The 26,189-nt window shown below is 40.0% G+C and overlaps 1 long non-coding RNA gene across 1 annotated transcript in view; it reads right to left on the bottom strand.

Annotated features, from left to right (window-relative positions):
- Positions 1 to 23,886, bottom strand: part of LOC148185145 (uncharacterized) — a 36,610-nt gene extending 12,724 nt beyond the window's left edge. Inside the window, exons 1-2 of the long non-coding RNA XR_015773685.1 lie at positions 23,727 to 23,886; positions 23,512 to 23,635 (exon numbers count right to left, since the gene is read on the bottom strand). This is a non-coding gene — a long non-coding RNA (uncharacterized LOC148185145). The remainder of the gene's footprint in view (positions 1 to 23,511; positions 23,636 to 23,726) is intronic.
- Positions 23,887 to 26,189: the final 2,303 nt, after the last annotated feature.

Here is a 26,189-nt window from a genome sequence, read left to right as displayed (position 1 = left end):
ATGGAAGACAAAGGGTTACCACTACCCCTAACACATCGTCCATCTGGAGCCGGCACGTTTCCTCCTGTGATGGTATAAACTAGGTGCAGGTGCCCCTGATAGGCCATTTCTTCAGAAAACTGTGATCATGGGAAAAGCTGCAACCCAGGGTAAACCTTCAATAGGAGCATTGTCCAGACCTCTCTGGGACAATTTGGATGGATCTTTAGCTCTTTACCTGTATGATCTCAGATGCTCAAGAGGTGTATGCCTATTTGCCGTTTGCAGACGTTTGGGGTTAAAGTGGCTACAAGGCATAATCAACAGGTCATGGTGTGCTGATGTATTCTCTGCTAGGAGTGCCTGAGGATGAGACTCCACCACAGCTGCACACTGAAGAGTATTTCTGTGCACAGACAGGAACTGGCAAACTCGGTTCTACACAACCATTTCCAGTCCAGTTCCATAAACAGCCATGCAATGCAATAGAAAAATCAGTATACCCTACCAATTAGTAAACTACATCTGGATGAATTTATTATGGGTCCAAGAGATGTGACATGAAATTAGCTTAATTCTTAAACTGTGAATTGGACTTTTATGTTCTTAAAATCCATCCTGAGAGCAGTCATTTGTGTCCTCTACACCTTATGAGCTTTTCCTGGGAAAAAAGAAGGCACAGCCTCCCTAGAAACACTCTTTTTCCCTCTCTTGTTTCACAATAGAAATATTTGCAGTGAAAGTAACTTTTTAATGTGGAAACTTAACAGAGAAATTTGGGGATTCATGGAAGAGTTCAGCATGGCAATTCTAATTGCCCTCTACACAGCCAAAGATTAAAATCATACCAAAAGCTGTCAGTTGGCAACAATGACAAAAATAGAGCTGGGAAAGAGTCCACTTGTAACTGCCCATACATTTCTTAGTCTGATCAGGGGAATCCACAGTGTTGGCGAGACTCTAGCAAACAGCCAGGGCCTTGGACTCAGCCTCTTCTTGAGCTGCCAAGACATAATCGCTCTAACATCCTGGACAGCCTAACCCTGCCTCCTTTTTAATAAGCTCCTATATAGGAGACCATTTATAGATAAAATAAAGGAAAATTATTGTGCTCACTTCATATTCCTGAAGAAGGAAATAGAAGCAAAGTAAATTAAGTCCAATTTGCATGGACTTTTGAACACGCAGTTTTGAATGTAAGCTGTGGAGCAGACATAGAATGTTGTAGCCTTTATAGTCAATATTTTATTAAATTTTTCCTTGTAAATTTTGCTGTGTCTTTATTGCATTCATTCAATAATGGGAGAACTTTCCTGTACCTAATTCTATGGCTTGAAATTTCCCTTCTTGTTAACCTGTGACTGCAGTCGAATGCAAAGACTGTCTGCCATGCAATACAATAAGGGTAGACTCAGGTACCAAGGTGACTGTATTTTTTATTAAAATACCATTTTATATGCTCAGTTTCAAACTGATGACTGCATTTGCAACACCTAATTGCCACCAGTATCTACAAATAATTTGCATTTAATGAAAATATCAAACTACGTTCCTTATTTTGGTTGAAGCAGTAGGTTGTATTACTCAGCGTAAAATCCCATTTTATGAAATTTCATAGAAATACAGATATAACTTTGCACTCTCCATTCTTGTTTGAACTTTATACTCTCTATATTGCAGGGCTTTAATAATTTTTTCATGGTAAGTCTCAAAATATTTCTGTTGCATCAGGGAACTAGGCAGTTCCATTGTGGCTAATTTAACACCCGTAAATTGCCGTGGCTACCAGCGAAAATCTTTCTAGGTTTATGAGGTAAATATCTACTTCATATTTTAAAACAGTGGTAGATTTGGATCCACCGGTTGCATCTTATATTTAAAATTCTATTAATTTTATTCATCAACACACCATCAGGGAGCGCACAACTTTTCACACTTTTTAAGGCCAGGAGGTAAAACACTTTGGTCAGCAAAGCTGAACTTCCTCATACTCTTCTACATAGATCCTCACCTAATAATGGCTGAATTTGAATTGTTTTAAAGATCCAAGACACTTTGCTGATGACAAGAGTAAACAGGAAAATAGTTGAGCTATTTGAAGATTTCATTCAAAGTCTTGGTTAAAACAAAGTCTGTGACATCTTTGGCTCTGTCCATCGCTCCACAGGTGCATCAGACTTTTGGTAAAACCCAGCAAGGATCTGGACGTCATGCGTGCAGCCAAATCATCTACTCCTCAACTATCCTGTTAATGCAGCTTTGGATTTGCTTGAGACAAAGAGCCTTCACATCAGGTATGAAATAGCCTGGTGCTCACAGCCATGTCACCCAGGCCACAGCCTAATGGAAGGCATGACTCATGGACTTTAGCTTGCCTTATAAGCAAAATCAATTCATAGCAATAGAAAGCAAAGATCATAATTCTTCAAAACTAATAGGATAGGTAGGTGCCATAAATCTGGGATTTTTAGTGCCCAAAGGTATCCGTCATATATCTGTAATGTGAGTATGACATTCCATAAGTGATGCCTGACTTAACAGCCTATCCACTTTACAGGGACAAAGCTGGAAGCCAGCAGATGGAACACCTGCAGAGGTGAACCATAAGGATCTCTGTTTCAGCCTTATTTCATAAGAATTATTCCTCAAGAAAACAATGAAACTCCATAATTTGCAGGGACAGAGAGCCTTCCTCCATCTTTTAAGCAAACAATTAAAAAACAATAAGGGTAAAACTGCCAATAAAAAAGCTTCTTAATTCAGTAATTCAGTTTGGGACCAAATTTAGGTGACATGACTGGGTGAGTTTGTTACTGCAGAGGTACTTGGTGTAGAGAGAAGTGTCAAGAGGGCATGAAGAATGACTGAAAAGGCAAAACAAACTGTGTCAAACTCTCTAACCTCTGCTTTGTGCTTTGGATGCTTCTCTTGGACAGTTTTGCACCTCTGTGGGTACAGGTACAGAGCCCTCCTTTCAAAGGCTGCAAACATTTTGCAAAGGGCCCACTTGGAGAAGGTTGTAACATAGCCAGATATGTTCACTTCACCCTTCTGATTTAGTGGGAATTGGTCAGAAAGGTCTCATGAAAAATATACAACACTTTCAAATGGAAAAAAAAAAAAGGAAAAGAGTTCGGAATACATTGAAAGGAGAAGTGAGAATGTGGGAATACAACTGCACTGATCTCTTTGATAATGAATCCAGTAAGAATGTTACTTATCTTTATACACGTGACAAGATTGTGGGATTTCCTTTTTAGCAAGTCCCTTCAAAAATAGGAGACTGCAACATAAAAAACTGGTGCTGCTAATTCAGATGAGGAAGGCTTCCTGACACATACTGTATGTATCTTGGCAATCCTGAATGGAAATTTAAAAAAAAAGAATGGGGAGATGTTTTTTGCAGGACACATAAATACAAGTCTTTTATTCCACTGGGCTTAGTTTAATTTACTTCTACAGATTTTCTCTATTAAAATCAAACCCAAACAAAAGACCTAATTCTTCTTTCATTTATACACACATCATGTAAGTCATAAGGCAAATCCACTGAAACTAGTGTTTGTGAGACTGAAACCAAGTGTTATACGCACAAAAGATATGCTCAGGTCCTGTGTACCAAGTCAGGACTGGATCTGGCAGCATTTGTATAATATCATCTGTCTCTTTCTCTCTCCCTCTCTCTCTCTCTCTATATATATATATTCATTCTCAGTTACTCAGAAGGACCCAGCCTGTCCAAAAACCAGAGTAAGATCCTTTCTTTAGGATTGCACACAATACATCCATAGAACAAGTACTGGTATTAAAGTGAATTAGTCATATTACTTTGTTCTACATTTCCTCTCTTCTGTTTTCGTTTGTTCTTCCTTGTTTTAACTGTTGCTCTGCCTTCTCCTTTTCCAGGCACCACATGTCTGTTTGATTCAACGGACTTGCATTTATTTCAACTTCTCACAAATCAGTTTCTTTTGAAGAATTTACACTGACAGAGTTTCTTCTGTGCTCTTATAAAAAGCCAAACCCAACACCTGTTGAAAATCTGGAAAGCTGGGTATGAAAAGTCAAAAAGGTTAAGTGTTCTGAAAGGCAATAAATATGCATTTCTGCTCTATTTTTTCCAAGAAAACCTGAAAGAAGGTGCAGATATATTTTTTTTCAATAGGGATTCTTAAGAGCAGACATGTAGATGCATTGCTACCTTTCCTGGGACAGTTTGGAGACACGAGTTTCTTTCAAATGTTAAATATTTTTCCTTTGTGTATATAGAAACTTTTTTTTTAAGCACTAAAAAAATAACAAAACCAAAGGAGCAAAGATTCCACCGGGACAAAAAAAAGCTGCACAAGGATTCTAAGTCAGGATATCACACAGGGCTAGCCTGAGACCTAGACCTGCTGAAGATGATGGAGCGGGGAAGTGGAAGCGGCTGTCCAGGGCAGATGCAGGGATGCAGGGATGCAGGGATGCAGGGATGCAGGGATGCAGGGATGCAGGGATGCAGGGATGCAGGGATGCAGGGATGCAGGGATGCAGGGATGCAGGGATGCAGGGATGCGAGGAGCGGCCCGGCGGCCACCAGGGGTCGGCCGAGACCTCTCCAAATCGCTCTCGGTGCCCCGCGGGGAGCGGCCGTGACAAAGCGTCCCCAGACCCGGGGATGTGGTACCCTGTTCTGCAGGCATTTCGCAGGCTGATATCCTCATGGAGCACTGACGCATCTTTTTTATTCCCTCTGCATTTATGAAGCAATTCCACTCACAAGTGTTACTCTCTCACAGTCTATCCACTCGCAAGGGTTGCAGTTTGTGCTGATACAGCACGGCAAGGTTTGTTTTTTCACTTTTTTTTTTCATACTCCCATGAGAGATGCATTTCAGGCTGCTACTTCGGGAGCAAAGCAATCGCACCAGCCAGCAAATTGATTGTCTGGAGAATGTGTATCTACATCCCAAAACTTATCCAGAATATAGCAGATATAGCAGGTCAAAAAAATATTTCCAGAAATGATGGATATAGTCATACCAGGTGCCAAATTTGTGCTCTTTTAAAAATTCAGTTCACATGTAGCTCACTTTGTTTCAGATCAAATGCTTCACTGAACTAAAACTAAAAAAGAAACACAGCTAGCCAAACAGCCCGAGATCACAACCCTACAATAACAACCCAGGACACACACACAATAGAACAGCAAAGCTTCTGCAGCAGCGAGGAAACAGACTTCAGTCTCAAGCTTCCAGGGGGGTTAAAACAACAGCGAGTTAAACGTGCAGCTTCGCATAATAGGAAAATTTCTCAGTCTTATATTCCATGAGTCAAGAGATGCAGAATCAGAGCAGGAGAATTGCATAGTGTAACTAAACCTGCATTCCAAATCCTGGGTTTGTCTGCACGTGGAGGGAGACGAGGGTTTGCCAATTCAAGGAGAGGACCTTAAATTGGGAAGAATGCTTATGCACACATACTAGAACTTAGGAAAGTCCTTGAGACAGAAAAATACAAACCAGCATGTATTTATTTACTGAACCAGGGCCAGTGACTGTGGTAATGATTAGAGGACTTTAATGATGAAGCTATTTTAATTAATATTCAGATGGTTTTATTTTTAATGGAAAGAAAATATAAGCTTATGAACATAGCCCAACATAAAGGTTTTTTGCCTTACATAAATAATTAGGTTTTTGAAGAGGGATTTCTTTCCTAACAATTATTTATCAGAACAAATAATAAGATAATACAAACAATGCCTCTGGTAATCAAGCAAATTTAAAAACTAAATAAAATGTAAAAAAAAATTTTTTTTTGCTGATTTTTTGACTGACTGTAGAATTGCTTGTGCTTGGAAAAAACAATTCACTTGCACATTTTGACCACAATTTAGAACACTTACATATTCCCTCCTGCTGGGATACAAACTTTTCTTATAATTAAATGCAATATCTCTGTAAATATAATAACACACTTGTAGTATAATGAACTTCTCCACATTCAGCCTTTTTTCCTGCTCTCAGAGTAAATAAGGACTATTTACTCTGAAAAAAACATTGCTTTCTATACAGCTTGTTTGTACAGGATAAAACAATATATTTATCTAAAACACAGTTATAGCTTTATCCTGTCTTAACTAAAAAACCAGTCATATAATTATTTTGGGACTGTTTATTTCGATATTGGAGACGACAAAAGATGACCTCCAGATTATGAAGTTCTGTCTCTGTTAGTGCTCATAAAATGATGTAATTCAGAGACATTTCTGCCTGTTCCTCAGGACCGACGGTTGTGATCTAAATTTGAGTCACACCACACTCTATACAGAATTTCTCAACAGAAGACTGGGAAAAAAATCACAGCTATAATTCTATCAATGTAGCAAGGGCCAACCTAAAGGTAGGATTAGATGGACCAGGCATTGACCTGCCAAGACTGGACATAAATTCAAACCTAATCACACTAAGCAGATTAAAGGGTGGGGTAACACTATGTGTGAAAGTTACAGTGAACTGAGTATTTGGAAATTCAGACTTCTTCCAATAGCCATTCTCCATTTGACATATACATATGCATGTAGATGTTTTAGTGCTACACAGCTGTAGAAGTAAAGGCAGTGAATTTCCAGGAGAAGAATATGACCAAGTTTCTTGACCCCTGCAGAAAATGTGGGTATCTCATGTTCTAGCAGACAAGATAAACTCTCTAACATCCTTGGAGCACTGCTATAAATCTTTGATCCTAGTAACAAGGTTGAGAAGCCAAGGTCTAGATGGTATTTTCCTATAAAAGACTGAGCCAGTTCAATGGGGTTGTGCCAATTAATACCAGCATGTGGGTTCACTCAAATATGTTCCAAATCAGAGTGCCATTTTTCATGCAGACACTGCCTTTTTCCATCAAAGGCAAGGGACATGATGGGACATGACAAGAATACTTTTAGAAGGATGTGCTTCATGGGAAGTTTCAAAACTTTATTGGGAAACATTGTTCGCATAAGAAATGGCTCAAAATTGAGGAAATTTTCAAATAACATTAAGCAGACGAGTTTTGGAGGACTTAAAAGAGAGTAGAAACTTGTGTCAGAGCAAGATTTCAACAAGACTGCTGTGCACAGGGTTTGTAACAGGGTTCAGAGGCAGCTGAACAGTTGAAGAAGGAAGTTTGTTTCTTTTTGTTTTAACTGCTTGGTCACAGCAGCACTGCTGGGGTAGAGCACATCCTATCTGCTGCCTGAGATGTGCCTCTCCTCCCAAACATGGCGCAAAACACGTCAGTCGCTACTGGCAAAAACGGAGTTTTTTCTCCTACTGGAGAATTCTGTTGGCTCTTCTCCACACTGGTCTGCTTCCAATTCCCTTACACCTTCCCTCTCAGACCTCTCAGAGTTCTCTTAACCCTTCCTTTGACATCCAGAAGGTGCTTCTGTTCCTTGTACTAATCCCCTCTTGTAGCTCATTGCAGAAGAGAGGTGGTAAGGAAAGAGGAATTGCAAAGACACCTCTGAAGCATTCAAAGATAAAAAATCCAGTAGAGGTCTGAAGTGGAAAATTTCAGCCAATTCTACTTTCCTTTTTGCTCAAGGCAACAGCTCAGCTGACCCAAATCTTTTATGAGGCGGGAGAAGTGCACAGTTCAATGACAGCAATGCCTGCACACACAAATATAAATATATATACATATACACACTTGTGTATGTGGATATTTTTTTAAAAAGTTGCTACCTTGCTTTCCTCTCTTCCTTTGCTGCTGCCAGCGTTTCTAGCTGTGTTCCTAGACAAGCCCTGTTTCACACTGACCTCTGCTTCCCAACATCCTGGCAAAGAAACCCTGTCTGGAGGCTACCCAGGGCTGGGGTAAGGAGTTGTGCCTCTCTCCAGACCCTCTGGATGTTAGGAAAGGAAGCTGGCACTAGTGTTTAGAGATGCTGTTTCATAGGGCTGAGGCGAAGGTTCTCTAACAAAGAGGACACTTCAGCATGTACATGGTGACTGCTGGAATGTTTCCTGCATTAAAATTGCTTCCCAAGAATCCCAGCAAGAGATCTGTCTGTACTTCTACAGCCAACGAGGAAACAACCAAGAGCTAAACTATGAGGATCAAAGGCATGCAGCATCCATGTGAGCATGGTTATTCAGAGAGACAGTGAAGCCACGCTGCTACTGGAGCATGAAGCATCTCTAAGGGACTTTACAGCTGTCAGTGCAACAGGTTCTGCCAGGCAGCCAGATGCTGTTGGGGAAATGTGTCCAGTACAGCTGGACACCTGGGACCCTTGGTTGCCACTGAAATGTAGGAAAGCACTGTGATATGATGGACAAAAGGCTGTATGAACCCCACACTTCTTTTCAATTAATTGTGAAAAATTCTTGGAAAGGTGTGGTGCTAGAAAGGACAAGCCATGTAACACAACTGAAGGGTAACTTCATCAAGTGATTTATATATTTACAAAAACATATATCTCTTGTTAGGGCTTTTTATTATAAGACCATTGTTTGAGACCTGGGAAATATATACTGAAATTAAACCTCTTGATATTATATTTATAATATGATGTATATGTGGGAGGTGGGGTGTTTTCCTATAGGTGATAACTCTGAAACTGTTCTCAGTTACATCCAGGCAAAACTGCCATTAACATTAATAGGAAGAGAATCTGACCTAGTGAGAGTGAATTAGACTTCCTCTGAATTCAGCAGGGTACAAGTAAAGACCAAAGGATGACTCAGCTCATGGAAGCTCATTCAAACCCACTTTTCCTGAATATGATCATAAATCACTTGCTGTTCTAGGTCAGCTCCAAGGAAATTTGTATCCTCTCATGCTTATTTGTGCCTGGCTGAAACCAGAGATACTCTGTTGGTACATTAGGAGTACAGCTTGCTGCATTTCTTTTTTCCAGTTTCTGTTTTATTTATTAAGGACACAAGCATCCATAATTCCGGTTCTTTTTTTTCACTGTTTTCTGGGAAATGTCTGATTTTTGAAAGCTTCCTGCATTTGCTGCTCCTGTTCAATTTTCCTGTGGTGAGTGCTCAGCCTCTCTAAAAATCTCTCAGGCTCAAGCTGAACGAAGTATGCAGAAAACAATCTGATTAAAAAAAAAAAGCCCACAACCCCGTCTAAAATCTTAATATTCTTTCTCTGTTCACCCAGTGCCTCAGCACATGCTGAAGTGCTTTGCTGGGAATTGGATGTGTCTAGTGCCAAGTACACCTCACGGTGCTCTGGTGGTGGATGCTGAAGCTGAGCTCCCAGACAGGGGAACCCACGTCTCCGAGGGAGGCATGACACCAGACCTCGTGTCCCAGCCTCAGCCCCTGAATGATCTTGCAAAGACCACTGGAACTACATGAACCCAGGCAACCTAAAACAATACCAAAATGCCATCTGCTCCTCTGATTTGCACTTTGAATAACTCTCTGCAGCACTGCTAAACAGATGAGCAGCATTATCAAGAGCAACAGGAGAGAACCACGCTGTGGTGGCATTTCTGATGCTTTCTTACATGAGGGACACTATGGCACAGCCTGTAACACTTCATATGAACAACTGACAGGCACAGATTTACTGTGGAGAGGGGAAGGGGCAGAAGGGAAGAGCCTCTGCCCTGTTCAGGTGGAGTCAGCCAGAGCAAAGCTCACACTGTACAACACAATTGTCTGCCCAGCCCCTGTAAACATGGGAAACTTGAGCTTGCAATTGTCACTGTGGGGAGTTCTGCAGCACAAAAACTGGGCAGCAAGTCGTCTGTCATGCAATAATTTGCTTTTGTATTAACTTATACACAGGTCCCTAGTTTGTTAAAGTAAATAGAGAAACAGACTGTAAGAGGGTAGAAAAAAATGTCAGTGTGTATTAATTCAAATTGCCTAGGTCTTTATTATTTAAGAGCTGAAATTAAAACAAGCATAAACCTAAGAATAATTTCAGAGGGTTAGACCTTAAACAGGAAACAGGTAAGTAGCACTGAACAAGTTATTTTCCATAAATATTTAGATAGTCAGCAGCTCACAAACTACAGGCAGGTAGATATTCTTATTGGCAGAAGCAGAACACTGAGACCTCTCAAGCTCAGAATTTTGTGTTACAGCTCCTGAACTGTTAGGTTTTTATGAAGCTCCAGGGGTTTTAAGATGTATTCTAGGATAACACAAAGAGATGTCTTAAATGATATGGTTAGACTAGAGACTACCATATAGGATGCATATTTCACCTGAACTGCCCTGGGCATAGTAGATACCTTCAATGGATCCTTCTTAGTAACTACAATTAGACAGGTAAACACTTTAATCGAAATTATAAATAATAATTTAAAAGCTAGTAATAGTTTCCATTCATTGTTTCAACATTTTTCTCAAACTGGCACATTGAAAATTTCTGTCTCATGTCTTATTTAAGCTAGCAACATGTCTTACGTGCCCATTCTTCTAGATTACATTTACATATTTATGATTACATTTCCAGACTCTCAAAAAATTGCTCTTCTGACTCATAAGTTTCAAGGAAAGCTTGAGTAGCAAGAAAGAGAATTTTAAAATAGTCCCCTTCAGAGACATTCAAATACCTTAGAACTGGAAAAAAGGAAGGGCGGAGAGTTTTCCAAGTTGTGCCTCTAGACCTCAATGCATTTTAGCTCCTCAGATGGTTTTCACGCAATGTTTTTAAAGGTTTCAAATTATTAAAATCTGAATTGAGAGCAGCTCTAAAGCATGGTGTGTAAACGGCTCTATAAAGTAGGTTAGCTTATTTTTTTTAACTCAAAATTGTTTTGTTCTCCATAACCCGTACTTGGAAAACATTCTGGGCGAGATGGAGTTGGCTGTCTCTATAGCCATGTATTATACAAGCAGGCATCACACAAGCCAGTCATGTATAACCAGAACTCCTAATAGTCTTCAGCTTTCAAAACACTAACCTCTACTAAGGAAGTGAAAGGAGCTGCCCTGCTTGTGTGGAGTGGAACCTAACAAACACTCAGGAATAGCTTTGATACTTTCCAGTTTATGGACACCAAAAGCACAACTTAAAAAAGACCCCAAAAAACAAAAAAAAAAAACCCACCGAAAAAGCAATGTTGTAACTTTACTCGCAATGTAGCCCTGATTTTGAGAACCTTATTGACGAGGATGGAAGGCAGTACATGTAGTTTTGCTTTGCTGAATGGATAATGAGCACCGAGATCTCATTCTTGTTAAACGGGGGGAATAACACTCCTGCTTTTCAGGGGTGATATTTACATAAATTACTGAATTCCAGAACAGGCTAAGTTTTTGACCCATGCTCATTCATAGGAAACTGAGCATACATAGCAATCAAGCAGCTGGCCTTGGTGCTCACCTATGCCTTCCATTGACTGGGGATATGTTTGAAGAAAACACTATGAAACATTGCTTTTGTTCTTGTTTTTAAACACTTCCAAGGGGCACACATCAGTACTGTGTAGGCATGAAGATGAATGTATGAGGGCAGAGGGTCTAACAAACCATATAACTAGGCAATGGCTTCAGGAAAAGTTTTGTTCCTATGAGCAGCAGCCACTATCTCACAGGTTTTTTTTTAACAAACAGCATAAGCAAAGCAATGCACTTTTTGTTTTGAAGTATTCCAGAGTAACCCCCAAAATAAGCAGCCTTTAGACCGCTGACAGGTATCTTGGAGTATGACGGCCAGTTCTGACCAAGGGCAGAAAGGTTAGACCTGCTACAGAAAACAGCCACTGCTTTATGATCAGTCCACCAGAAACCATCTCTGTTGACCTAATTATTCTACCTCCACTGAAATAGATGGAAGTCTCTGATACACTTCAGAGTCACCAGAATAAAGCTAAACATAATTTTACCTCTGAAAAATCACATCCATTGTGACCACATTTCACAGAAAGGATTTTGTTCTTTATGCCAAGGCATCTGCACAGAGCTTAGGGAATCCTGGGCAAGCTGAAACACATTTATTTTATTTATATTAAATCTACTACATAACATCTGGGCTTAATGTAGAAGTACATCATAGTAGACAAAAACACTGAAATCAGAAAACAGCCCCTAATCTACCCTAACACCTTTCCTGTGCATAAATAAATTTGCCATTTACAAAAAGGCCAGGTCAGAGAAATGAGTTCAAATGTCCTAGGCTGGGTTTGTCAAGCTGAAACCTTTCAAACCTTTGAAAATTTGTGGCCAGAAGGCAACAGCATGATCAGCCACAGTGCTTTCCTGCAAAACAGCAACCCTAGGATTTTACTCCACAATTTTTGTGGGAAATGTAATAACTTGTGGTAGAAATAGAGAGTTTAAGACATTGCAGTGAGTAATTGCACTATTATAAAAATATAAAAATATTTGTATTTTCTTGAAATGAAGCTACATATTTCAGCATTACATATTGGAAAGAGCCTTAACATTCTCCCTTTTTTTCAACTTGGCACCTTTAGGATACTGAGTATTGACCAATTCAAAAAGTCAATCAACAGAGAACCCACCTGCTGTGCCAGATGACATGCTAAGGCATTTCTGAAATGTGTTCAAATTATTTTCTACCTGATTTTTTTTAATGTTCGTATTTAAAAGAAAAAAAGTCCAAAATGAGAAACAGTTTGCCATTTAACTTCTCATTTCAAAACTCTTGTCTCCATAGGAGAAATTAATTTTCCTCCACATTTTCTTTGGCAGAAAAATAAAATATTTCTGATTTGTATTCCACAGATGTTAAACTGTGATTGCTAGTATTGTTCATTGTAGAATTACGGACTGCTTTTAATACTTAATGTGATTTAACAATCTTGACCTAAGCATGCTCCTTTCTGTGAAATACATTAGCATTGAACTGATTTAGAGTGAAAATATCTAGTTTTGTGCTTTTTTGAACTGATGTGTCTGGGGTTTTTCTGTTTCTTTTTGAAGCAATTAATAGAAATAACAATAACAAGAAGAAAAACAAACAAAACAAACTAAAAAAACAAACAAAAACCCCACCCGAACAACTAAAAGTAATCAAAACAACTGAAATTTACACACTGATTCATGTCAGGAGGTTTACCCCAGAGATAACTAGATTTTCATTATTTCAAATAGATTTCAAGACTGAATTGGGTAGAATTGGAATCTTTGGTGGTATGACCCAGACTTTCACTTACTTTTATTCTCTTATAAATTTCTACAGTTGATTAAAGTATATTTCAGGCTTCCCAAACATTTCCATTAAAGTTGCTTTGTGTTCTTGAAATGTTCTTTATTAGAATGCCAAACCTCAAAGTATATCCTGAATCAGCTGGTTCAGGCAGCTTTTAACATTTCTTTGGGCCCAGGTCTGTGAAGTCCCCAGCACTTATCTGCAGTTCACTCTAAGGCTTCATTAACCAGAGGTTGTGGGCACCACAAGATTGAATATTGAATATATCAAACCCCTATTTCTGGTACAGCAGTGGAATGGGAGGCGTGGTTAAAACCCCAAATGGTGAAAACTTGTTTCAGGAAGTTACAGGGCTATTTTGGGCAAAAGGACAAGAAAATTCTATAACACCAGCCTATTTTACAAAGTCCCATTAGAACACTTAGAAAACTTTTTGGCTCCTGAGAACAAACCCTCAGAAAAGAATCTCAATTACCTTCAGATGCACATGAGCAACTGATTGGCTCATATAAGTACCAAGCCTGTTCAGCATGTGCCTTTTGAGCATTTGTGAATGTACTGGGCTAAGATGCCACTGATTTACATGATGGATGCAGCTCTGCTTTTTTGGGAGAAAGTGAAGGAAGATGAGCACCTCTCACTTTGGAAATAGCAGCCCTTCCACAAGCAAAGGAACAGCTTTTCTGAAAGTGCATTCTGGCTAATAGGAGGAAACCTCAGATCTGCAACACTCCTAGTTTTCTATAAGGCAGTATGCATTCATTGCAACCTTTAAATCAATGGCAGAACAGCTTTGTTTTGTCTGAATGATGAATGAAGATTGTTATTTCTAAATTACATGTTAAGAGAGTGAAATTGCTATACGCTTTCCTGAGGTTTGAATATATTTCTGAACTGAGATCTTAAAGACATTGGAAATGCCAGAAAAAAATATTTTGAATATTTTATCATCCTAGCTCAAGTGAAATTAAATTAAATTTGATGCTTTATTATTACTTAAATATTTGAAAAATATTAAATATTTGCATTTGTATATAATTTGTGTATAACATATGTAATGCATATAATGAAGTATTGAAATAGCTTAATAATGAAACGCCTACTGTTGTTTTAGATTAAATCTGGTTAATTTTCCCTCAGATTTCTATGCAGGTTTGCTGGCACGATGCAGAGGGACTTTAAGTCTAAAGAAATCAGAAAAATAACCAACAAAACATCAGCAATTGATACAGTAAAACTTCCAAGTAGCAAGAACTTATTTGTGCTGGATTCTAATGCTGTGTCAAGACTGCTAAATAAATCAGATCCAGGGAATACTCTTGGCCTGAATACCAGTCTGACTGCATCTGCAGTGTTTGGCCTTGGTCCTTTCTACCACCCTACCTTTGTCCTTTGCACTGTGCTATGGTGTCCCTATTGACAAAATTTTAGTGTTTTTTTTTTAATCCAGTATGCCTAAAGTAATGTGCAGGCCCACCAAAACGGTGCTTTGATCATGTGAGTCTCATGCACCTGTTTGATGAGCACACAGAGATGTTGGTGGGTGCAGTCTGCTGAACCTCAAAGGTCTGTGCTGGAAGAGGCATTTAAATGTGGTTCTGGCTTATCTGCATTCTCTATTGAAACTGATTTCTGCTCCCTGCTTTCCCAGTGCCAGAAGCAGGTATTGTCTTAGAGAGCACCATATAGCACAGGTCAAAACAACCAAGGAACATACTCAAAGTTAGGCAGCACGGATGCTCAGCAGTCAGTGCTCAAACACACTCCCTGGACTAATTTTATTTAGCAAGAGAAACAAAGCCCAAGTGTTTAAAGGAGCTTTACCACACCCACAAGAACTGTGGGTTATGATAAAGGTCAAAATACCATTTATGGAAGCACACTTGGCTTTTTCAGCAATCTTGTTAGAATTACAGGCCAGCTCTAAGGAACACACACAACCAGTTGTGTGTGAAGGAAGCCATGTGCTCTGGGATGAGGAGAAGGAAAGGACCACCCAGCCAGGACACCCTCCTGGCATTGTCCTGCCCTGCTCCAATGCAGCTTCTGCCACAACTTCACCTGTAAATGCAGGAATGATGATCCTTTCTAAGGGATTGGAAAAGGGGTTGGGACCGTTTCACGATGGAAAGAATAACTTGGTAAAAAAGGAGGTGCTAGCAGTTTTAAACATCAAGATGGTATTTGTTATCAGTGATAAAATTTAAATAGATTGTAATTTGCTTTCAACAAGAGCTGTAATTAGGATTGTATTTGCTTTTGTGTTCGTGTGTGGAGCAACATTTTACCTCTCGAGGAAGGGGTGAAAAGGTGCATTTTCCATTTTTATAGACATATATCTGTATCTATCTTATAACATTCACACTTTTTCTTTTTTTGAATACCAGGTGAGCCAGTAATGCTTCACCTAAAAGGGCATTCTTTTCTTTTTTCTTAGACTTTAGTGCAAAATGCCTGCACAGTCACCAATTAGTGTTTAAACATCAGGAGGAAGGTTTTAAAGCTCAGGTAGGAAGAGAGACCAACAGAAGAAAACTATCCAGGGCCATCCTCTGGGCTGATTCTGACTGTGTGACTTAAAGTATATCACACTGGTTAACAGTTTTGAAAGGTATTTAAACTCATAGCTCCAATCAAAAGCAGTAACTTCAAAATAGATTCTTAAAATAGGAAAAAGTTAGGACTTTCAGCTAAACTTAGATCTTAAATCCAGATATGAGTTTTAAAATGTCTTGATTTTTTCCATATTAACTGAGGTTAGTATGAGTTATGCTACTGTAAACAAAGGAAGAATTTCACAAAATAATTCTGTATGTTGTGGTTACATATACAGTTATTCCCTAAAATTAGGGGTAATTCCTCACAATAAATAACACCTATAAAATAATAGAAAGGCAGAAGCTTCTTAAAATAAGTCAGAGGTGAATTGTATAGAGTACTGTTAAAGTATAATGGCAGGAGGCCTTTGTTCCATTCATATATATCTTCTCAGCTTAAAAATGAATAATGAAAGAACTATTATATTGAAAAAATGTAACACTTAAAGCAGATGTGATACATTTTCACTGTGGTCAGAAAATGGTCTGCAGATAAATAAGTTAAAAGTATGTTTTTGGCTACTATTCTATCTTTTGTTTAAGTTTAGAAATATTTTTAGTTCAAATCATGTTTATCCATCATTTATAAATAAGTTTGTCTTGTCAAGCTTTTCCTTTTTTTCCAAGAAGTCTGAGGCGTGGTTCAGCAATTTTATCCCCTTAAACTGAAGGCAGCAGAAAAGAGGTACAACAATTTTCTCCTGAAAGGGGATGAGGTAGCACCTTCTGTGTACTTTTTGTCTGTCTCTCTGAAGTGGTTTGACCTTCACATTTTCTGGGACTCCAAATGCTGGACTCCCTGAGCTCTTTCCATGGAAGGACTAAGGTCTGTGGGGGCACCATAAACAAAATATACCTTCTGGGAGCTTCCACCACAATGCATTTAGGGGGATTCAAACACACCACTTCTGATGGTTGAGTGGGAGGAAAGTGGACCTGAAGACTTGTGAAGTCAGAACAAGTTGCTGCAGGCAAAGTTGTTCCCTCTTTCTACCTCAATGATCTGTAATTTCTCAGCCTACCATCCCACGAGCTGAAATGTGAACTACAGTGGGCTCTTTGGGCAGTCTCAGTGCCATGTTTGGTAAGGGTTTCTGGCATCCTGAACACTTGGGTTGCCCCTTGATGCACCTCCAGCATATTCAGCCAATTTACAAGCAGGTGGAGGCAAACACAGAGCAGCTGATGGGATGTGCCCAGCTTTAGCCCATTTCCCATCCCAGGCTGCCCCAGCTGATGGGGGGCTGTTGAGGTGAGCCTTTCTTCCCAGCTACCTCCCTCCAGCAGGTTCATCCATGATGATCAGGGGCTTTCTTCAGAGAAATTGTTGCCAAAGCCCTTTCCACCATCCAAACAGCTCAACAGATAATATCTGACTCATAACATATCCAACCCATTAATTTTGCTTTTAAGTGGTGTGACCATCTCTAAGAGTACCCTGACTACTCCGTCTCACAGTTCAACGGTAAGACAGCCTAATAGGGCTCTATTTTCAAAATGTAGCTTTTGCATTTTATTGAAAAAGAACAACACAAAGTTTTCAAGCTGTTCAAACTTCTTGCCTTTCATGGCTATGCTCTCCAATCCTCCTGTTATGAATGACCAAATGGGAACACTAGATTTAAATTCTTTCTAACTCTTGTTATTTTATATACCTTTAACTGCTTCCCTTTAAAACTTCAGAGATAATCTTTTCACAGTCCTTTTGCATGTGGAAGATAATGCAGGTCTCAGAACATCTTGGCAGGATCAGGGGTTATCCACATTAACAGTTCACCAAGAAATACGTAGAGGAACATATTCTGACAATATTGTGAAAAAATTTTGAAACTTTTTGAGCTAAACCAGAAAACAAAAAAAAATCTCATTTTATTGCTCTGTGTCACAGGACAGCTTTTCCAAAATCTGTTGCCCTTTATCATCTTATTTTGCTCTGGGACAACATGCATATTTAATTAACTCCTATTTGTCATTTGAATCGTCTGCACATTAAGATGGATGGTACATCACAAAATATTTCTTTATTGACAGGCAGCTCATTTATGGCATTATGATACTGGCAGTGCTGCACATTTCATGGCAATTTTTTTTAATATTTAGATAATATTTAATATTTAGATAATATTTAAAACATCTATTTTGCCTTTATTGAATCTTCCCACTCCAGAAGATCGGAAATTACCAGAGAATTCATGTTTACAAGTCTGACTTTCTACAAGCACATTTTAAAAAACAATGCTCGTTTTATTTGTTTCTGCATACATTTCTGCATGTTTCCCTGTGTAACTCAAATTCTGATCACGGGAACCAAATTTTAATATGAGCATTCACTAACATTCTTTAGTAGCCAAAGCCATAATTTTAGACACTTTTTACAGTGATTTATTTCAGGGAATGATGAAAAATTACATGCAGAAGAACATGCTGGTTTTTAATATTCCCTTAATTTCAGAGTTTTACTGAGGTTTCTGGTTCTGTGTGTTACAAAATTTACAATAGTGATGGGACTAAAATCTTTTAAAATTACTTAGTCACATTCAGATGTTTTCTCAGAGCAAAACGTAAGCTTTTAAGAAAGTACTTCAAAAGAATAAAATGAAATACATTCTGGCTGGCCATTGTTACCAAGATAACAAAGAAACTAATTCATTGTTTGGACAGGCCAGTGAGTAAAAAGTAACTGAATTTCTGGGGGAGATCAAGTACTTAATACAACACATGATCTGTATCAGCTTTAATTTGTAGGAAACATACAGTGAATCCAAAATAATTTCAAAGTAAATATATTAGAAAGTTTATGGAGATTGTCAAAAGACATTTTTTTATGAAAGACTGCATAGCTACTCTTGCTTCCAAACATCACATGAAATACTTTCCTACTCCAAGCACACAAAACATTGAATGTAAAAATACTCTTTATGGAATAAAGCACAATAAATTTTGTAAAGGGCTAGAGACTGTGCCACTTGAGGAAAAATTGAATACAGAGGTTGCAGTTTTATTGTTAGTTTGCATAGAACTGTATTTTACTTAAGACAAAGTTCAGCTGTGGAGTGAGAGAGAACTAAACAAAAGCAGCCCACTTAATGCGCATGCTAACACCTTCCACGTAAGAGAAGAGGACGGATTGAGGACTAAAGGAAAGAGCACTTTGTGACAGGTGTGACGCCTGGGGAGACTGTACTGTTCCTGGGTAGGGGGTAACACCTCTGCCAGCTTTTGCTTCAAAGAGTTTACTAAGACTGGCCTCTGCTAAGAGCCATCAAATGTCCCCTCAGAAACCTCCCTTCACCCTTCCAGGTGGGGCAGGTGCCTCCCATGCCCTTTGTGTCTGCCTTCCCCACCTGTGGAAGAGGCAGACGTGGTGGTGCCTCTATTTTCTCAGCTCAGAGTTAGGTGGAGGTCCCGGCCACGTCTCTGGGCAATCAGCATTTCTACCTCCTCTTGGGCTTCAAGCTGCTCTGGATGGACTCAGAATTTAGAAGAACTTGTGGAACTGGGGCAAATGCCCTGCTTTCTAACTGGAAGACAAATGCTGCCAAACAATAGCACTCATGCTTGCAACTCCCTGGGCAGAGTTGCCACCAACTAGATTAGCCAGCCTTTGTTGTAGAAGGAAATCTGAATCATCTTTCCAGGATCTAAGTTTATAGAGGAAATGGGAAATTACTCTGACTGACTTGTGGAAAAATTGGAGCTCTAACTTCAAAAAAAATACCAGCCAACCCAAGAGTCACCAAGAAAGCTAACAGCAACAAGCTGTTGCTTGTTACATAAATGCAGCAATTTCAAATAGAAAACACTAACAAATTTGAGTTAGTACAGTTAGAGTCACCACCAGCAATCAATATTGATATGTCACAGCTCTTTCCACATGACAGCATTGTGTATTTGGCTAAAACTTTAATTGTTCTCATATGAGGAAACTCAAAATAAGGATGAATGAGATTATGAAATCTGCAGAATGCTTTAAAGAGATGCCAAGTGGATCAATGTCATTAGAAGGGATTGATTTAGACAACAAGATTAACACCCAGAACGATGAAGCACTATATTGCATAACCAAATAAAGAAATGGAAGATTTAGTAAAGCAAATAACTAGTAAAATTGACACTTACTGGCCAAGTTAACATATACAAGCAAAGATAATTGATATGAGCAAAAAAGGTTCAATTTGCCAGTTAAAGAAATCCAGCACAGACCTTGTTGTCAAAGTAGGACACCTTGTCTCATTGCTTGTTTGGCTTTTCCATCCATGTCACTATTAAGACAAAGTGCAGATGAACACAACACAAGTACCACATGATTTGACATTACACCAGGAGGCTCACAGAAACAGTGAGTATTATAACATATAGCCCATGTGCTTGACAATTTGGTCTATGTGCAAGTACAGACAAAGATTTTGGCCAGGGTTGCAAAACAGAATCAAACATATATCTGGAAAAGAAGTGATCTGCTGCCAGCATCACACACCTCACCTAAAAGAAGAATCCTCACAGATCCCAACTCCAGCTTAAGTCTAAATGCATGAATCTTGAAATATTGAAGAGCTCTCAAAATGTGAGAGGAATTTTAGTGTCACAACAGGCAACAACAACATTTACTGGAGTAAACTGCATTTGTTCATCAAAAGTCTATCTTCAGAACTAAACTACAGATATTCAACTTGATTAGCATTTCCATTTGGATATATGGATATGAAAGCTGGAAATGTATCAGAGATAAAAAAAGGTGTCTGTATACTTCTGCAAGCAAATAGACATCTAAGGGAACAAAACCATGGCAAGCATAAGGATCAATCTGTTGGCTTAACAACCAAAAGTTGTTCAGAAGAGTAGGAGGAAATTTATAGGATATACATTAAGAATGAATATAGAACATCTGCTAGGAAAGGGACGTACAGGGAAGCAGGGCCAAAAAAACATCACTCAACACAAGGAAAATTCATAGGGCTTCATAACACAAAGGACAGTGAGCAGCCAGAAACAGACTGGCTGGCAGGGGACATGCTCATGCCTCTAGCACATCTAGAAAAGGTTCACCTGTGGTGTAGGCTCAGATGAACTCTGACTGGGCTCAAATTCAAAACTGCTTGCTGGTACACTTGTTTCTAAATGAGAAGAGGAGTAAAAGGGCTTTGAAGGGGCAGTGGCTGTAATTGTGGTTCTTATGGCTTTACTGACAAGTGCTGTTAACTCCTTCCTCTCTGTTAACTCATAGCCAGGACTAACTGCAGGTACCAGCACCTCCAATCACCAAGAACTGCAGCCTATCCTTTTTCCAGCCCTTTATTTGTAGCTCTTGCCTGTGCTGTTGCCACCTGGACTATCATACCCACAGCCAGGAGTAGGCAGTGGAAAAGCCCATCTTTCGTCCCTTCCTCAGAAGAAATGGGAACTGTGGGTGTCTAATAAGCCAAACAACTGTATCACTCATTAACCACGCTGCTGGACAGCACTTGCCCCTCCTAGCTGCTACCAGCTAACTTGCATAGAAATTGTCACTGGTTAATTTTCCAATGAGGAATGTTCTAAACAAAAATGTAATCTGACCATCCTTGAAGCTGTTCTAGAACTTGTATTATGCAGTATAGGAAGAATGAGGATATTCATTAAAAGCCCCTCTGGAAAAGCAGCTTCAGTTCTAGTTTTTCAGAGGGTAGAGGAAGGAACAAATTCTCAATGCCTCATGGAAAAAGTTCCCAGGCTGTGCTTCTTTATGAAATGGGCACTGCTGCCCAGGGGTGTCCTATGTTTGTGAATTTGACCTCAGCTTCTTTCTAATTTCACCATAATATGGTGGTGTGATTACATAAAATATATCTTGAAGTTCCCCAAGGCAACACAAATGACAAACCTGCTCTAGTCTTCCCATTTGGAAGAGTGTATTTGCATCAGATGAAGCAGTTTGATATTCTAACTAATTTCTAAAATTATGCCTGGAGACGGGATCTTTGAGTGACTACTCCCTCATTTACATGAAAATTCAGGATAACCAAAAGAAAATGAGTTTGTAAAACATGTTAACAGTTTACGTCATCCCTAAGAGAGAAACCTTCCAGTATGATTGCAAAAGAGAACCTGCCAAAATTTGTCTTTCAATGATCTAAACCCTTGTGATGGTCTGAAAAGTAAGACAACCAAGACAAAACTAAGGCACTTGTCAGTTTGAAAATGTCCCCCCTCAATACAATTGAGAAAAAGTCTCTCTGTGGGTGTTTTCAGACTCATGCCCATGTTCTTCACATGCTAAGCTGGGATTATCACTTGCACACTTATATGTCGAGGGACCAAGTAAATCCATCTACTATCTTATTTTTACTGGGACTGACCTCCAAACAGAACAGGAAATCTCTTTGTAAGCAAATTCCCATAACCAGTCCCTTTGCTGTTTAGTCTGCATTGGATTAAGCAGTGACTTGCTTGCTTCTTTGATTGGCAACTATAGTACTATAAAAACAAATGTACAGAGCAAGTCTCACCAGAAAAGCCTCCCAATCTGCAGACCCTTTCAGCTTTATTTGGACTGAAACTTGATGATAGCTCCACTAGACAGGAAACACTCACCCCTCCTTTCTAATATGGCACTACCAGGAAGACACATTTTCTCACAGACCAAGTAGCAGGGTTAAGAGCAGGGGAGAGAGCAGGAACACCAGAGACCTCCTATAATACATGTTTAAATTCAAGCTGTTGTAAGACAGCAGAAGCTGACAACACTATTTATTTAACCTGCATTTAATTCTTTAATTGAGAAAAAAACATGGTTTATGCCATGCTTGAAATTGGGTGAGATATGGAGAAAGCAAAGCAAAAGCATCCCAGGCATTTTAAGCCCACCACATGGTAGAAGCTGCAAGGAGCAGACACTTGAGCAGCAAACCATTTTGTTTGTTTTCTCACTGGACATAACACATTGCTGGTTAATGATGCTTTGCAATTCTGCATCACCAGGAAGCCCCTCCAGATGGTTAGGACTCCACCTTTGGTGCTGTAAGAATTCACAGATATGCAGAAGGGCTCAATATGTACAGCTCAATATGTACAGCACTCAACACTGACAGAAAATCTTAAGATAAACATACATGTATCAGAAAAGGAGTTGAGGGCATTATCCTGCTGTTCTGCAGCTTATCTCCCAAGTTGTGAGATTTATTATGAAGTGACCACATATTGAAAAGTCAAAGAAATTAAATATTTATTTTTGAGACCAAATAAGAGATTCTGGATAGTTGAACTAGCATTAAGCGAAGGAGCCACCAGCAGGTGTGAAGTGCAAGCCCCGTCCTTACACTTGCATCACATGCATTTGACACTGCTCTCAAACTCAAGCCTCACCAGCCATCCCAGCCAATTGCCCCAGTTCCATAAAATCCTGAGTTGTAAGGGACCCATGGGGATCACTGAAGTCCAACTCCTGGCCCTGGCTCAGGACACCCCAAGAGTCACATCACGTGCCTGAGGGCATTGCTCAAACACATCTTGAGCTCTGGCAGGCTGGTGCTGTGACCACTGCCCTGGGAAGCCTGTTCCAGATCTACTGCCCTCTGGTCCAAACATAACCTCTGCTATGCGTTTAACATTCACTGTCTTTTGGAAAGTTGTGGATTCGCCTCTTGCTGGTGCCAGTACAACCACAGTCAAAGAATACACCCAAGAACTGGAAACTGTACAGGCAGGTATTTGTTTGTTTGTGTGTGTGTGTGTGTGTAAAATTCATTCAAGTCTGGACGGCCACAGAAAAAAAATATTCTGCTTCTTTAACAAAGAAAAGATGGATAAGTAACAGGTTTGAAATTATGCAGCCACTTACCTGTGCACAACAACTTGAATCCAAAGTCCTAGCATTTTGAGAAAGGCAGATCACAACTCCTTGCCTGAGTCACTTGCCATGCTAAGTGCTGGTGCTCAGCTATACCCAGGCTGAGGTCTCCTTCCTAAAAGCCCAACAGGAAGGACATAAGTAAAACTTCTGTGAGATTCTCTAGCTTTTTTTTTTTAACTGAAGAAGTGGAGGTGGCCACTTACTGTGAAGCAGAAAGGTGCTAAATCCAGGAAACACCAGGAAGCCATGAGCTCATCCTTCTCCCTCCTAAGCCCAGCTATATTCTGACTTTCTGTCTCACTTTCCTTCTGCTGACTCTCCTACCTGCTCCATTTGGCATTAGCTTTATCGTTGCTCTCCAAAGTCTCATTTGACAGGGTGAAAAGCAGGAAGGGGTAAATGCCTCCATCCCATTCACCTGATTCATATTACTCTGGAGCACATTTCCACACCTGCTTTCATATGATTCATCTAAAGGCAGTTAAAAAGACACTAGAAGAAGTATCTTGCTGGCAAAAAAGTAGCTGTCTTGTGTTAGCCTGTGCTTTCCTTTGGTGTAGGGAACCTACATTAGCCACTTCTTGTGAACACCAGCTCCTGTGCACAAGGCCCAAGGCTGATTTTGCAGATCAGCTGCTGAACTTCTCTGAAAAAGAAAGAAAAAAAGTTATGCTTCTTAGTTTTCTGCAGAAAGCCTTTCCTGGAGCTGGCACCAGCTCATCCCCACCAGCAGGGCTGCTCACAAGGCTTTCTCCCAAACAGCTCTGGGGGTGGCTGGATCCCTTCATGAGATGACATAACTCACTAAACCTGCAGAAGACTACACCTGCCAAGGGTGTGGGGGGGAACCTTTCTGGCAATTTAGGAAGTTGAATTGCCTCAGCAGAGGCCAGTGGTGCCAGAACTGCCACAAGAGAGGGCAGGGTTCATGACTACGGGGTGAGGGAGAAGGGCCTCCCCCTTCTTGGCAGCAGGGACAGCTGGTTTGGCCATCCAGATCACAGCCTGAGACTCCTGCCAAATGCCTGCATCACCAGGCTGGAGGCAGGAAGCTGCAGTGCTCCCAGGCCCTCCCTGCTGAAGCTGGCACTGTGCCTGGCACCCCAGGGTGTTAACTGGGACAGCGAAACAGAGCTGCTGGCTGGACACAGGGACACTTGCCAGCTGGGGCAGAGCTCCAGGGACATCTCTCCACAGCCAAGAGAGGCAGGTCTACGCCCTGCAAAAGAACATCAGCCTCATCTGGGGAAACCCTCATGATGCCCTAGACAGATAACAATCCTTGCCTTTAGCTTGGAGCACAGCAATAAGGGGGTGTCCCCTCTCTGGCAGAGAAAGAACCTGATGGCAAGTGTCCTGTCACTGTGGAAAGCTTAGGCTGAAGTTAAACTACTATTTTCAGCAGCTGCACTACTTTTGGGGTTGTGGGTTTTTGAGGGGGCTCTTTTGGGGTTGAGGGACTACTCGGGCTTCTCATAGGATATTTGTCAGAACTCCCGTTGGTGGATGCCATCAGGAGTTAAACATGAGCTGAGCATCTACATACTGTACTCAGGAAGGGAAGAGGAGGGGAAAAAAAAAAAAAAAAAAAAAAAAAGGAGAAAGGGAAAAACAGAGGCAGTCCCAGGCATGCCCAGGAGCAGACCTTTGGGCACCTCAGGAATTTTACTGGCAGGAACATAGGCACTTGCAGACTTCAGACGCCTCTAGGGTTAGGCAGTAGCTGAACAGGGGTTTTGAGGATCTAAATATTGGCCACAAATGCCTACGAGGCAGTTAGGCAGAGCTTACATGCCTAAACCTTTTTTGTGGCTCTAGCCCTAAACTAATATTATGGAAAATACCAGCAATTATTAGGGACTTCTTATCAGATTGGATACATATTTCCTTTGCATAGCTTTACCATGGCCTCATTTATGTGGTGCTTAGAGAGGATGAATACCTGTTCTGCATGAGTAATTATGCCAAAGGCTCGTGTGAGGGAGGTAGTTTATGACCGCTGAGTAAGGCCAGCTACATTTACCTACACAGCTCCTGCACTCCAGCTAAAAATTGGTCTTACTGCTGAATCTCCCTTGTTGCTTCATTTGCCTGATTGCAAACAGATCCCAGAATACACAGTTGCACTGAGGTGATTGATGCCAAGATGCTGCAGTGAAAAGGAAGTATTCTTTTAAGTGTTATCACGTCCACGAGCATAAGCAAAGCCATGTCACATGACAAAATGTAAATAGAGCATTTCTTAGAAAAGCCATTTATTTGCCTCCATGATTTATTATTCAATGACATGTAGGCTATTTTTTCTTTGTTACTGGCACTCATGTTCATAATAACAAGGTACTTGACTTGAAGGTATTTGGCCAACCTTTCCAAAGTGCTATGTAAGCAGTAATCAGAGAGAGCTAGGTTCGTGAGTCAACAAATTGCTCTCCCATGCTGATCAAACAGTCTTGGCATCTCTATAAAAAAATACAAAAGCAGATTTTGGGCTGGCTCGCCCAGTTTTCTCTCTAAAATTATTTATTGTATTTGCATTTGGCAGAGTTCAGGCTTAAAATAACCAAAAGTGACAGTTGTTTTATTAATACAATTTTACATGTGATTTTCATTTACGTTTAGAAGGATAAATGAGACAGCAAGTTAGCCTCTGAAGTTTTTGTTGCCAT

Source organism: Pseudopodoces humilis, chromosome 1 (assembly GCF_049639895.1).
Source record: "Pseudopodoces humilis isolate 2021_Gansu_Grassland_sample_001 chromosome 1, ASM4963989v1, whole genome shotgun sequence".
NCBI lineage: Eukaryota > Metazoa > Chordata > Aves > Passeriformes > Paridae > Pseudopodoces > Pseudopodoces humilis.
The sequence above is the reverse complement of the archived record's forward strand: the minus strand, read 5'-3'. Positions and strand labels throughout refer to the sequence as shown.